We start from the raw sequence: 14,457 nt of genomic DNA, 5'->3' as shown, positions 1-14,457 counted from the left end.
TGCAAGAAATTCTGGCCATTAATATTGTTGCTTCAAACCCCACATTAGTTCCAACTCCATCTACTGCAAATCTGCAATCCATTATGAAGTACTCAAATGGTAGACTAACACAAACAACTTTCACTTTTGAAGTTCTTAATCATCAGAAGATGGATAACCAAAGGTTTGTAGCCCTGCAGATTATATAACTTGTTAGCTTGATATTTATCTTTTGTTTTATCACTAGCAGTTACTGATGAAGGCATGGGAGTGCTACAACGGCTTGAGTTCCATCTTTTGTTTTATCACTAGCACTGGCTCAACAGCTCACACCCTAACTGGTCGCCAGCTGCCATTAAGTCTGCAATCAAGACAACCGCCGATGTACTAAACCTCGGAGGCAAGCCCATTGTTGATGAAAGACATGCTCCAGCAGACATCTTTGCCACTGGTGCAGGCCATGTCAAACCTTCAAAAGCAAATGACCCTGGGCTCATCTACGACCTAACCCTGAAGATTACATCCCCTACTTGTGCGGTTTGAATTATACAGATGACCAGATACTGATGTTACCCAAGAAACAGTGAAATGCTCTCAAGTTGTAGCCATACCAGCAACACAGCTAAACTACCCTTCATTTACTATAATAATAATACTCGACCCAACTCAGTCTCAAGATTACACAAGGACGGTGACGAATGTTGGTCCAGCTAATTCCACTTACAAGTTGGATCTTTTGGTACCGAAAACAATAGGCATGACTGTGAGTCCTTCAGTGCTCACATTCACAGAGGTCAGCCAGACTATCACATACCATGTCAAGTTTGTCCCACAAAATGGTATGGGGAAGGATGGACCATTCCATCAGGGATATCTGAGATGGGTTTCTGATAAGCATTCTGTTACTAGCCCCATAGTGGTGAAGCACATTGATTGAATCTATCCAAATTATATTCAAACAAGTAATCGAAAGCTTGCAGAGAATTCAAGCTCAAAATAAGTACTGCTCGGATTATATTTTTCAAAACTTTGAAGCCCTTTAAATCAATAATGTCTCCATTTAGCCATTGTGACTATGAAATTATGAAATTTCACCATATCTCACATCCAGTTTCAATGTCATTGTAATCTGAAAAAGATACAAAATTTCATACTTGGTCTTTTTCGTAAGTTCACAGTCAAACTGAAAACGTTTCAAATGACAAAGACAAACTAAATTCAAGACAACAATACAGCTACAGTCAGATGAATTCTGCATACTATGAGACCCACAACAGAAAAATTGGAAACAAGAGAAAGAAAATAACTTTCCTACAGTTTCAACTGCCTTTCAAGGAGAGTAAAAGGGAATTATCAGACTGAAAATATCGAAAAATAAAGTAAAGAGAAAGAACTTTAGGCGTTACCCATCACTCCACTGACAACTCTAATGGTTAAAGATGTAAGCTTTGGCCGCCAATCCCCTCAACTGTAGCCCTGTAGAGAAGCTTCTCTCAATTTGCTTCATATAGCAGGCTAGCAGCTAAAAATAAAAATAAAAATAAAAAGGGCACAATCTTACCGACAAGAACTCGTCGGTAAGATTTTACATAAAACATTCATCGGAAATCCGTCGCCAACAGTTCCCTATCAAAATAAGAATAAATGACACACTTTCAAGTGTCTCGTTTAAGTGTCTTCCAAAAATATAGTAAAAGGAGAGTAGGAGACCACAAACGTTCGGCGGCAACAGTTCCATAAAAAATGTAATAAATAAAAATGACAGACTTGGACAATTTTAAGGGGGTGTATTGTATATGGAATTAGTGGAAGTTTTAAAGAAATCTATGGAATTTAAAAGTCTGGGTGTATTCAATATAGACTTTTAACAGTCCATGAAAGTCTTGAGGTATTCAATTAGGATTTTTAAAGACTTCATGAATTCTACCAAAATCTAGGGGTATTCAATTAGGACTTTTAAAAATGAATAAAAGTACAGAGGTATTCAAAATATCATTCATACTTATGGAATTAGAAAATCATGGATAATCATGGACTTTGTAGTGTTAACTATACATAACAAACTCCAATAATTTTCCAGCCTTCAGACCAAAGATTTCAAAAAGTCTATCAAAGTTTCCTCTTCAGAAAAGAAAAAAAAAATGTCTATCAAAGTTATTCTCTCTACACACGAAGAAGTTTGTCCTTCATCATCTCTCTTTCTTAATTTTTTGTCTTTTCTCTAATTTTTTATGATATCAACTTTTTTTGATACCCAACATGTTTTTTGTAGTTGTTGAATGTGATATTTGTTTTTTTGTTTTTGTTTTTTTTTTTCAATTGTGATACTTCGAACCCTAATAGCAATAAAAATGATTTATGAAATCCTAAAACTCAAATATTGTGGTCTAACCCTAAGACCTTGAACCATACTAAATTTTATCTTATTAATTAATTATTCTCATTAATTTGAATTTTATATTATGGTTCAAAAAAAGGTTGAACAATTGAATTTCAATTGATTGATTATAGATCAAGACATTGATCAATATTGCTACAATATATGTTAATTGGCGAAAACAAAATTGATGAAAATAATTAACCATAAACGTCAAGTGATCTATATTGTATATTTATGTTGTTGGGAGATTAGAAATGAGAACAAACTCGCTAGACAGACTAACAATCATTTATTTGAGTCAATTTCTATTAGAAGATACTGGAGCATTGAAGAGACAACAAGTTATTATTTTGTTTTGTGTTTGGGCTGCATTTGTTTTTTTTTTTTTTATATTTTGTACATTCTAGGAAATCTGTAGAAGTCATTCATAATAAAGTATATAGATTTTCATGAATCAATAAAAGTCTGTTGCTAAAATCAATGGTTTTAAGAAATCCATAACAGTCTATCGACTTTTTAAAGAGTCTATGGACTTTTCAAAAAGTCTGTCATTTAAAAAAAGTCTGCACAAATCCAAATACAATACACCCCCCTTAATGTCTCCTAAAAAAACATAAAAAGAGAAGCTAACAAATATTCATCCACAACAGCTCCCCATTATTTCTATTAAGTATGAGATATTTTGAGAGAGATTGACGAGAGAATTGTGTTTCATTATTGAGGATATGAGCCCTATATTAATGTTACAAGGAAAACTAATCTGAGTAGGACTAGAAATTTTAGAACCTTCTCTCCCAGGGACGGAGCCACTACAAGAGGTGTCTGAGCTGTAGCCCAAGGGAAAAATTGGGCTAAAAACTACCAAGTATGGGTATAGCCCAAATAAAAATAAATAAATAAAATACTAATGCTTTGCAATTGGGTTGCTGTTGTCGGTCCCGACTCCATACTCAGTAACTCAGATACTCTCACTCTCTCCCCAAGTTCAGAACTTCAGATCGATTTTGATTCTACCTTCCACTCTTCCAGAGTTCCAGGCTCCAGCCACCGAGCCACTTCCACTGCGGTCTGCATCTCTGGATTCTTTGCGACTCCTGCTCCTTGAACTCTTGAAGGCTTCAAATCTTTAATCCATGAATCTCATATTCTTAGGTAAACACCATATACCCAATACCCATGTTGAAGTGTTGTCTTGCTGATGATGTTTGATTGTTTGAATCGTGAATTTGTGATGTTTGGTGTTTAGGGTGAGGATCGTGAGGTCGTAATTCAGTAATTGGGAATTGGGAATGGCCGAATAGGTTGATGAATGATGACTTGATGTTGATAATTGGGAATGGGTAATGGGTTGATCTCGATAATTTGGAATGGGTTGATGTTGAATACTTGAATTGTTGATAATTGGGAAGTGTTGAATCGGTTGATGAATGGTGATGTGGTGTTTAATGTTTGGTGTCCAGATTCCACATAATTGGGATTTTAGTGATGTTTTTTTTTTAAGATAAATGATAATTGTTTATCTAAGCTTAGGCCATTTAACTTTGCATAATTGCATATTTACAGGTTGATTTGCCTTATTTTGACTCTGCCAGTTTCTACAGCAACAATAGAGAGAGCATTTTCATCTATGAACATCATAAAAAGCAAACTTCGAAATAAGATGGAAGATGACTTTCTTGATGATTTGATGGTTCTCTACATTGAAAAGAGTTTGCAAATAGTATTGATAATGATTCAGTAATTTCTGAATTTGAAGTTAGTGGGCCTCGGAGCGTACGGTTCAGTCTTTGGTTTCATGTCCCCCCCCCCCCCCCCCCCCCAATCCCCATTGTAGTTTTGAATAATAAAAGCGTGAGAATGAACCTCCCACTAGGCTCCAAACCTCAAAAAGAAAAAGAGTTATGCGCAAAATATTTGTTAGGCTAAAATTAGCCCAACCCTCCATACGATCCTGACTACGTCCCTGTTCTCTCCTATTACAACCATGAAACTAATCCAAGTTTGAATAAGCACACAAAACTGATTTTCCTTCAACACTCCCCCTTGTGCCACTCAAACTTGGTGGTGACGCTTCGTCCGTTGCCTCGTTAAAAACCTTGCTCGAGTGGAAAACCCTGTGGGATAAAAACAAGCTCGAGGAGGTGAAAAGAGTACAACACGTCCTTCATTTCTTCGAGATCGAACATGTAGACATCATAACCCCCTGATGTCGATATCTCCCCCTGATTGCTACAATCATGGGAGTTCGGCTAACCTTTTCAATCTGATGCTCTTCACATGTTTCTCAAAGGTGGATTTAGGTAACGACTTAGTGAATAAGTCCGCTACATTATCCTCTGATCGGATTTGATTCACTTCAATCTTTAGAAGTGATTGTTGTTGCTGATTATAAAAGAACTTAGACGATATATGCTTAGTGTTGTCGCCCTTGATGAAACCTAATTTTATTTGCTCAATACAAGCTGCATTATCCTCATAAATGCATGTAGGTTCATCCATGGTAGACTTCAAACCACAACTTCCTTGAATATGTCTAATTACAGACCTTAACCATATACATTCACGCACAGCGTCATGTAGAGCAATAATCTCTGCATGATTTGAGGAAGTAGCAATAAGGGTCTATTTTGTAGACCTCCAAGATATCGCAGTGCTTCCCATGGTAAAGACATAACCTATTTGGGAGCGACTTTTGTGAAGGTCAAAGAGGTACCCTGCATCAGCAAAACTCATCACAATATCATTGTCGTTTTGATGAAGTAGAGGAGGGTGAGGCCGGCCACCCTTGGTGGTGGCTGCGGCAATAATGTTGCCGGCCATGGCGTTTTGGACGATGGCTCTTGAGCTAATTTGGTCCGATATCATCCTTCCGTCATTCCTTTTCTCTTTGTAGGGATAGAATAGGCTCATATAAATCGCACTTCTTAGGTATCGAAAGATTGTCTTTACACCAATCCAATGACGACGAGTTGGCGCAGAGCTATGTCGAGCTAACAAGTTCACTGCAAAGGAGATGTCTGGTCTTGTGCATTGAGCTAAGTACAATAATGCGCCTCTTGCACTTAAATAGGGCACTTCGGCCTCTAATGATTCTTCGTCCTCATCCTTTGGAAGAAATAGATCTTTTCCGGGCTCAAGACTACGACCAATCATGGGAGTACTCACAGGCTTTGCTTTATCTTCATTAAAGCGCCTTAGAATTTTTTGAGTATATGCAGACTGATGGATCAAAATTCCATCACTACGGTGCTCGAGTTCTAAACCGAGACAAAACCGTTTTTTCCCAAGATCTTTCATCTCAAATTCGAATTTCAAATATTTAGCAGTTTCCTTTAACTCATCTAGAGTTCCAATTAGGTTCATGTCATCGACATAAACTGCTACGATTGCAAATCCGAAACTTGTTCTTTTAATGAACACGCATGAGCATATTTCATTATTAATATATCCCTTCCCAATCAAGTAGTCACTTAGGCTGTTATACCACATCCGTCCGGATTGTTTTAATCCATATAGTGAGCGTTTTAATTTTATTGAAAACGCGATCCTTGGTTTAGAGCCAATTGACTTAGGCAATTGAAGTCCATCTGAGACCTTCATATATATCTCTGAATCTAGATCCCCATAGAGATATGCTGTAACCACATCCATAAGCTGCAAATTTTTTTGGAAACTACCAAACTGACAAGGTAACGGAACGTTATAACATCCATTACGGGAGAATACGTCTCCTCGTAGTCGATTCCAGGCAATGACTAAAATATCGAGTATCGAGGATATATCGATGGTTTGGAAAATAGAAACTTCGACGGAAATATCAAGGATATATCGATATCGGTAAATAAGTGAGAAAAATGACAGAAAGTTGAAGAAAAACATGGAAATTTTAAATGAAACTTTTGGAGATGTTTGTTTTATCAATTATCTACTATATTTTACAAGAAAACCATGAATAAGCATTATTATATAGTGAGTTATAATAATTTAAAATGAAATAGTAAATGCTATATTGTTGAAGTTTTTTAAAAATTTACTTTAAACATGTTAATTTTTTTTCCCCTTTAAATGGAAGTTGTGAAACATGAAAGGTGGAACAAGCTAACAAATGTGTAAATGTGGCCCAATTTATAAGGGTAATTTTTGGAAAGTCGTTATAAAAATTTTGAATCGTTGGTAAATAAAAATATAGATAAAAAATAATAGTTGTAAGTTTGTTAGGTTCGTAGATAAAATATATGTATTACAAAGTTGGCAAACTGTATCAGACGCAAGCAGTGCAGAGTTGGTTAAGTCACTCTAGATGTATTGAACCCACCGAGGTTCGAACTTTGATGACTACAATTTGGCTTTTTAAATGGAATTATAGTCCAATTAAAAGTCAATCAAGTGTGACATGGCAAATTATCGCGATATTTTTCGAAATTATATCTATCGAAAAATACTTGGTACGCTGAGGAAATTATATCTATCAGTTCAAACTTTTCCTAGACATCACAATTACTCTTGAGTACGCCTAGTGAGAAAGAGTTATAACCACTGTCTTTGTTGATAGTTTCCAATTTTTTTGGATTTGGATTGAAACCAATGACGTTTATATGGTCAAATTTTTATGCTTACGAACGCTCTTAGTTCGTTAGAATTGATGCTCACAGACACTCTTAGTCCGAAGATTACGAACGCTCTTAGTTTGCATGTAGCGTGAATCCCCACGATTCCACTTTTAGCAAATCGAACCCATGTTACAGAAAAGTGGGATGTAGAAGAATGGATTTTGTAAGTCCCCAAAGAAAAGTAAATTTAAATTTCAAAAACGGAAACAGCTTACTTGTGATACTCATGAATTTTGGAACTTGAAATTCTCAATACACGCGCGTGTTGATGCAGACATATAGCATTGCAGGCATGTGATGCGCTTAAGGCAAGCGCATAATTTAACCCTGAAAATATCGTTAGTAGTATAAGTAAATAGGGATCGTTCTATTCCGGGGATTGAGGGTACACCTGTCATTGTCAAACAATTAAACAATTAAAATTAAAACAAAGTATAATATTCACAAAGATATTCACAAGTATAAACATTATTTACGAAAAAGGGGGGATTTTGTTTTTGGTTTTTTCGAAAATAAAACTAAGTTAACAAAATAATTAAAATGCAAAAACATAAAAAAATACGAATGGAGTGAGAGAACAAATATCAAAAACCGAAACATATGATTAAAATTGATTCAAACCCTAATATTGTTCATCTAAGTCATGAGAGAGGAGTTGATCATGTGAATCATTCGAAAGCAAATGAATTCCCAATTTTTTACTTTTAAAAGCTAATTAACCTAAGCGAAAGCACCTAGATCAATCCTATCAAACATGCATTCAAGCACTAGAAAGCTAGTTAATCACAACATGTTTAATGCATTACACATAGAGAAAGGCTATCAACTCAAGTGTACAACTTAGTATGGAAAAGTCCACCTAATTGCAATCCTCTTTAATTAAATTCGGTCTTTGCACAAAACCTTTACTACTTTGATTCAAGTTTACACAAAACGAAAAGTCGATTTCATGTTCTTAAACCTAGCACCATTCATATCAAAACCCTACGTGTTTGCAACCACATAAGATTAAAATACAAAAGTTATCTATAACGCAAATTTAATTAAACAAACCCACATAAGCAACTCTCGAAGAACAATAATATGAATCTGAAAATTCTCAATTAATCATAAAAATTCCAGAAATTAATATTTGTTCAAACACATGTGTCAACTAGTTCATAACCAACGAAATTCAAAGCAAAGGTTACAAAGGAGAATCGGATTACACCGTGGATGAAGATGAGATGGATGATAAACGTTGTGGGCTCTTGAATCTCGAAAGCAAGCTTCAAGGATGGATATGGATGGTGATGCTCACGGCTTCTCTTCTTCTTCCTTTGGCCTTGCTTGAACTCGTGGCTTGCTCTAGAGGGTGGAAAGGAAAATGGAAAGGAAATGGAGAGACAAGGAGATGGAATGGATGAAGAAATGTGTGTAGGAAATGGTGACTAGGGAAAATGGAGAGGAAATGGTGAGACAAGGAGATGAAATGGATGAAGGAATGTGTGTAGGAAATGGTGACTAGGGAAAATGGAGAGGAAATGGTGAGACAAGGAGATGAAATGGATGAAGGAATGTATTTTAGAGTGAGAGGAGAAGGTGTTTATATAGGGAAGAGAAAGAAGAGTGAAATTGGAAAAGATGGAGTAAATTAGTGTGAGTAATGATGGAGAAAACATGATGATTACACCCTAAAACATGGAATGTTTTTGGGTGATGATGATGGTGGATTAGTGTGAGAAATGATGGAGAAAACATGATGATTACACCCTAAAACATGGAATGTTTTTGGGTGATGATGATGGTGGATTAGTGTGAGAAATGATGGAGAAAACATGATGATTACACCCTAAAACATGGAATGTTTTTGGGTGATGATGATGATGGATTTCCTACTCATTTACTTCAATTTTATCTCCACCCGAAAGTTTAGATTCTGCCCAAGACTTCTTCATAACAAATATTCCCCCATGAATGTAGATTACCCTGGTAAAATTTCAGAATGTATTGCCATGTGGTTGGGCCGGAAATGCTGCTGGACCTCTTACAGGTCCAGTTTTCCAGTTTTGCTTCTGTAGAAAATTGGGCTGATTGTTTGAATGCCTTCCACTCATAGTTTACTCTGGCACTCTTCATAAGAAATGATCCTTGGGCTTTCTAGAATGAATCTGGAAAGTTTCAACTCATTTGAAGTTCGGATGGTTAGTCTGCCACTCCTCATTTCTTGTCTAGCTCGCTTTCTCATTGGCTCAATTTCTCCAAGACACGCTTTCTCAGGCCAAAATGCTCATTTTAGGGCCAAACAGCTCATTTCATCATCATCTACTCCAATGTACCTAAAAAATAGAAATTGAGTTAAAAATCGATTCGTTAAGGAATTAACTATAAGCAAAATGTGAGGAATTAACTATTAAAATACCGCATTAAAATGCTCCTATCAGCATGCTATCGATCCTGGATCGGGGATTGCAAACTATCTTTCAATCCCTGCTGTGTGGCCGATATAGGTCTGGCCAAGGTAAGCCGAGGAGTTGGCCGACGGATGGGTGTGCAGGGGCTCGTAGGTGCTGCAGGGGCAGGCACGCAGATGAGGCTAGCGTGGGCAAGGAGCTGCTGCAGTGATGCTTGAAGGTGGCAGCGGCAGTTTTCAAGGATTTTTGTTGAAATTCGGAGCAGATTTGCCTCTTAAACAGCTTTCACTTCGATTAGTGTACAGGTCTCAAAATAACTCCGATAAGCCTGAAATTCGGAGGTCAAATAGAAGAGACAGAGACGAACAACTTTGATGAAGGAAGAATTTTGATCTGAGGTCCCTATCAAGATGTTTCGGGGCTTGTAAGAAGGCTGACTTGCACAGTAACTAGCGTCTTGCTGTGCTGCAGGGGCAGTAGGAGGCACACGGGTGCGAAAGGGCTACAGGGGGAAGCAGGTGGTTGGGCTAGCGAGGGCTAGGTGCAGCGGTGATGAAGAAAATTTTCTGGTTTTTTGTTTTTGTTTTGTGGTTAAAGATCGTGTTGATAACGTGTTTAAGTATGAGATATTTTGAGAGAGATTGATGAGAGAATTGTGTTTCATTATTGAGGATAGGAGCCCTATATATAGGGATTTTAAAGTGCATGTTCTAATGTTACTAGGAAAACTAATCCGAGTAAGACTAGGAATTCTAGAACCTTCTCTCCTATTACAACCATGAAACTAATCCTAGTTTGAATAGGCACACAAAGCTGATTTTCCTTCGACAAATAACAATTTTACCCGCAGATAGCTCTTCGGCAGGAAAGTAAAATAAAGACACTCGTTGCAGGTGTTAGTCATCGGCAAAAGCTTCTCATAAACAAAAACTAGGCATACTTCGGTGGACGTTCAAATCATTCGTGGAATTAATGATTGTTTTAGTTTGTGTTAGAATATTACAAGCTAATAGAAATTGGTCACTTATAATATAAATATAAATTTTAATTCTAATTCTAATGGTTTGATGAGTTTCATCTCGGTACAATTCAAGTTTAACCAACGGATCAATTTTGTTTGATTCTACTGTTCTGTTTAAACTGCATTTGATTTGTTTCGATTCAATACAATTCGTCGATTGTACGTTTGTTCCAAGCTGCCTACCCCTGCTAATAAGGGGGCGTGGTTCAAAGTTCAAGCCAAGCTCGAATTTACAAATCAAATTATACATACATCTAAAGCCGAAACACTATTCCTAGCACTGTTCATTCAAACTGTTCATTTAACAGTAAAATGGCGGTTCTGCCCTCGCTTTTTCTCACAATTTCAGGCTGCCATTGACCGAGGTATACCAGATGTTTCCATCGGTTTCTTCTTTCTTCTACGGACTGTTTCTTTTGTTCTCACTGCACTCCCTCTCCTCCCATCTCAGCGATTTCTATTCGGTATTCATCTTGAGCCGACGTCATCACTAGCGTGGTGCTTCAATCGATTTCTCAAGTTTGAGACTTTGTGCATGTGTGAGTTTTTGTTTTTTGTATTTTGTATTTGGATTGAGTCAGATTTCAATCGTGAGTTGTTGATAGGTATAATTTGGCTCAGTCTCAATTGGTGCTTGGATATGGTGTGAGACTAGCCAAATTGGCTCAGCATGTTACCAATTTGTTCTTATTTTGCGTCTCTCTTTGCTAAAACGAAATGCTGATGGGCGTTGTTTTATTGAAAGAGTAGGTCTACTGCTTGCCTTCTCAATTTTGGTGGCTGAGAGGGAAGAGTGTTGGTTCAGGGAGAGCGAGTAGAAAGAAAGCCATCCTTGACAGCCGCAGAGGGAGAGAGAGAGATATTCAAGAAGCGAAAATATGGGTTGCTCTTCTCAATCAAATTGTCAAGGTATAGACTCTCTGATCCATTCTGGGTTTTCATTGCATGTGCTTTGTAATCTCTATATTATTTGCGTTCTGGGTTCCTAGAGTGATTGGTTCTATGCTTTTCCGGATTTACCGTAAATTTTGGTTCTCTGTATATGAAATTTTGATGATACAGCATACTATATATGAATGGACAAAATGCTCAACTTCATCTCTATGAAAAGAACTTCCACAATGAAATGATTCTAATCTCATTTTTTTCCCGTCATGCCTGTACTATTATTCTAATCAAATTGTAAAGAATTCCCCCAAGTCCACTTTCCATGACTACTTAACTCATAATTTCCCTTGAAAAGACACTTCTTTCATGAAAACATTCACAGTTCCTAAAGTGTTGAAGGGTATACCAAAACAGAAATATACTCTTTTAGAGTCATCTAAAACTCATGTGATGCTCTAAAAAATTGAACATTTTTCTGATCAGTAAAAATGATCAGCTTAACTATTGGTTATGCCCTTTCTGGGTTTTGCATATGTTGTACATATGGACCTGCAGCAGTTACTATTTTGAAATTTGAAGGTGTACCAGCATGGCATTTTTATTGGCGAATTAAATCATTTAGCTTTTATCCTAATTTGACATTCTTATTTATGCTTTTGAGTTTTGTTGGTTAAATTTCTGAATTGGTTGGTTCTGCAATCGGTGTCCTATGCTTGAGTTAATTCCAAATCGATGCACTTCTTTTCCGTCCCTGTATAGATCAGTATAGCTATCCACTATGGTTCTAAGTAGTAACAGATATGCATGATTTGTTAACAAAGAGTTGACATATGAAATTTTGGACTCCTCACTTTGTTTGCTGGAACAATGTTATCGTTTTTGCTCCTTGCTCACTGATTATATTTCATTACCTTTTCTCACTGCTTATAACTGGTCCTATAACTGATATGTTAATGCTTTTTTCACTGCTTATAACTGGTCCTCTAACTTTATTTTTATTCTTTTTTGCCAATTTTCCAACCTAACTATACAAAAATTTTGATTTTAGGCATTAGAAACATTCAAAGACAGTAGGCAGTACAACCTCATTAAAATTGGGGACTTATGCTCAAAATATGTGATCCATATGGTAGGTGTTACAAGAATTTGCCTCCTTTAGAATTTGCTTCCTTTTTTTTTAGACACCAAGTCTCTTCAACTTAATTTAAACTCATGTTGAATTGGAATCTGTTTGAGCGAAGTCTCACACTTGCTTTGCTGGTATCTTCTATTATGTGCATGAGGAATGTGTTAAATGGTTAGAACACGGAGAAGACTGTAAAAGTACTTGGGCTCCCTCCCCTTTGTGAACTAGATAACTTCATTTGATTACTATTAGTTGTTAGTTTAGTTAGAAAGCAATTGATAATTGTTATACAACTTGAACGAAGTGATACTACCCGCAGCAAAGCGCGGGATTTCTAACTAGTGTTGTATACTTATTCTATGTAAATGCTTCATGTTTCTATAGGGAGCAGGGACAATGATGGAGACACATTTACATGGAGATGGGAAAATTGATCAATAAGAGTGGAAGGAATATGTGGCATAGCATCCATCTCTTATAAGGAATATTATGACTCTTCCAGTCTTTCATAGTCTGTCTGATGTAGTGAGCGGGGGATACGTATCCCACATTGGAAAGGAAAGATTGTATATTGGAAAAGTGATAAATAAAATATAATTTTTTTTAGATAAAAATAAAATATAACTTATAAGTGGATTAAACACACCTAATTGTACCGTGACCTTTGTGATTAAAATCCAACAGCTAATTAGTGGTTAAGTTAGGACACGATTGTATTGGTACAAAGGTGGGTCACAAGCCACGCTTATCGTTGTTTAACATGGTATCAAAGCAGATCCCTCTCCAAAACATGATGTCATGATCCTGATTTAGGATCCTTATATTGCCATCGAAATATTCCAATTGAATTATTACTAAGTGCCTGATATGAGCTTTGGATTGTATTGACCAAGTTTTCAATATAAGGCTTGTGTCCCAATTTCCAATGTGGGAATTGAATTGTTAATTAATTTCATGTGTTAGAGTTAAGTTGCATGTGAGGTGGTGTCTCTCCCCTCTACAAATAGACTTCCAGCCCCATCTTAATGAAAATCTTAATTAACATTCATACTAACATTATGTGAAAAGACAATTAAAAAAAAAAAACAATTGATGAAGCCAAAACGCCTCTTATACTCGATCTTATGCTAATCCGAAACAAATTTGATTTTTAGTTTGGTTTCTATTTCTTAGGGATATTAACTATATCATTTCTCAGCTTTTTGCTCGACACTTAGTTCAAGATTAGATATGATTGCATTGCAAACATAACAGACGCTTGCAATGCCTTAAAGTTCTCGATCCACAGATGCATGCAGAAGACATCAAGTGCTAGCCTCTGCTTCATACATTCACAGGCCTTTGATATTGAGGGTATATGGGATTAAAAGAGCACACCCCTCAAACAAATAACCCATGGATTGCTTGAAACTTTCAATTCAATAGTTCAAGTATAATTTATTACTAAATTGAATTTCTAGTCATTTTCCTAAATCCTAAAATTCCAGATATTTATTGGAGTTTCAATTCTATCACATTTTCGAGATCAAAGCAGCTAAACAAGAGTTGAACATAAATCAGACTTGAATATTATCAAGCTACAGTGCTAGGCTCCAGGCCTCCAGCAATATGGCTAAGAATAGTCACCTTGTTGAATATACATTTTGACATCCTCACCATATAAAGCAAATATAGCACCAAGCAAGAGCAGAAGTAATGAAGTTTACCTATTGCTCTATTAGGTTTTCTTCTCATTGTTTTCATTATTTAACAAATAATATCAGGTTTCAACAAAGAGTCGAGGGCAAAAAGATAAAAGTTGACCCTCTATAAACTATATAATACCAGAGGAGTAGCCTCCGATTCAAGACAAATGAATCATAGCTAGCTTTACATAAGGTGTATCGCCGCTTTGGTATAACTGTAAGGTTTAGCGAGCGTTACTAAGTCTGTATATTAATTCCAAAACTAGCTCCTGCAATAATTTCAGACTCTTATGCCCAACCCTATTTGGCAACCTTGTTATCCAAGTCACAATCAGCCAACCTTCACAGCCTTGAATCACATCGGCACTACAAGAA

This window comes from Rosa chinensis, chromosome 7, assembly GCF_002994745.2.
Source record: "Rosa chinensis cultivar Old Blush chromosome 7, RchiOBHm-V2, whole genome shotgun sequence".
Lineage (NCBI taxonomy): Eukaryota > Viridiplantae > Streptophyta > Magnoliopsida > Rosales > Rosaceae > Rosa > Rosa chinensis.
Note: the sequence above shows the minus strand (reverse complement) of the source record.